A 1758-nucleotide genomic window follows, 5' to 3' on the forward strand; every position below is an offset into this window, starting at 1 on the left:
CAAAAATCAATCTCTTGGTTTGTTTTAGGTTCTTCCTCCTTGAACATGTTTTTTCTCTTTTGACCCACTTTTTGAACTTTTTTGCCAAAATTCTTTGGGGAATTTTGTTCACAATGGTCTTTGCTACAGGTTGGAAAAGTTTCAGTCCAAAATTTTCTCAAGGGTACATGGATCGCGATCCATGTTCCACCACTTTTGGACTTGATTTTTGGTGTGCTGATAGCTTATGATGTTTGTAGCTTGCTCCAAAAATCCTTTTGAATTTGGATAAGTTTTTCCCAACCAAAAGTGACTTGTACAGTATACTGTGGCAGTTTAGAGAATGTTCTGTTTTTTACTCTTTTGACCACTTTTTACAACTTTTTTGTATATGGTTCTTTTGGAAAAAGTGTTTGTCTATGTCTCAACTACCTACTGCTCAAATCTCAGCGAAAAGATTTTCAATTTTTTTCCATGAGGTATGTGGATCGCGATCCATGTTCCATCAGATATGAACACCAAATTTGGCTGATGATTACATGCAGTGTTAGTATTCTATTTCACCACTTCTTTTTGGATTTGGATAATTTTTTCCCAATCAAAAGTGAGTTTGTCTGTTTCCCTTGCGATTTTTGACTAGTCTCTGTATTTGGCTATTTTGACCAACTTTTTTCAATTTTTTGACATTGTGCCTTTTGGAAAAGTTGTCCCACTAGTTATCAAGGATGTACTTGTCAAATATCAGCCCCAAATGTCAAAAGGTACATGGATCGCGATCCATGTTTAGCAATTTTTTTTCATGAATTTTGTTATGTTGGTTCTCTATGGCTTGTAGAAGCCAAATCTCACCCCTTTTTGAATTTCTATCCCAAAATCTCAAGATTTGTTCAATTTTGTGTCTGAATCCCTGTTTTTGCCCTAACAGTCAATTTTGATGTGATTTTTGAGTTTTTCTTTCAAGCAAACTTGATCAAAGCAATGTCCCACTGATGTGCACTGTAACTGGTCTATTTTCACCAAAAATGGTCTCTGGGTACATGGATCCCGATGCATGTTCCTCCACAGAATCTGCCAAACTTTCTAGATTGCTTTTAGAGAGTCTACTGATGCCCTTGATCCACAAAGTTTTGAATTTGGATCACTTTTGAGGTCAAATTTTCAGAATTTCAGAGATATGGTCAATTTGACCAGAATATGGTTTTCACCCTTTTTCCCCTCAATATTTTAGCCGAAATTTGATAGTGGTATTTGTTATTTAACCTACTCCTAAGTACTGAAATGAAACATGAAACAAAAACAAACAAAATGGTACAATATAAAGTCAAAAGGAAAAACGAAACAACACTCTGAAAGCATAGAGAAAATTGAAGAATGAAATGATTTTGGCTATCTCACTCACAACCCTCTTTATTTCTCAAATATAGATCTCGCAAGTCCTCGACTTTTAGACTCTACCAAGCACTAAACCCCGTGTCTAGCTACTTCACTGCTAAAGTGTAAATGGAATGGAAGGAAAATCTTTAAAAAAGAACACTCTAAATACGCACTAGGTCACTCACCATCTAAAAATCATATCCCTGGCAACAACGCCAATGTTAGCGAGTCATCGCGCCGAACGTCTGCATCATAGCTTTTTGGTACTAACATAATGTCAATACTCAGGGAAATGAATCGAATGGGACACAAAGACTCTTTGAGATCGTCAATCTCAAGAAGTGAACCTTAACAAGCAAACACAACAACTCTACAAGCAAACCAACACTCAATGATCAAGGAAAT

The sequence above is a fragment of the Adiantum capillus-veneris genome, chromosome 12 (genome assembly GCF_014529385.1).
Source record: "Adiantum capillus-veneris isolate H3 chromosome 12, ASM1452938v2, whole genome shotgun sequence".
Classification (NCBI taxonomy): domain Eukaryota; kingdom Viridiplantae; phylum Streptophyta; class Polypodiopsida; order Polypodiales; family Pteridaceae; genus Adiantum; species Adiantum capillus-veneris.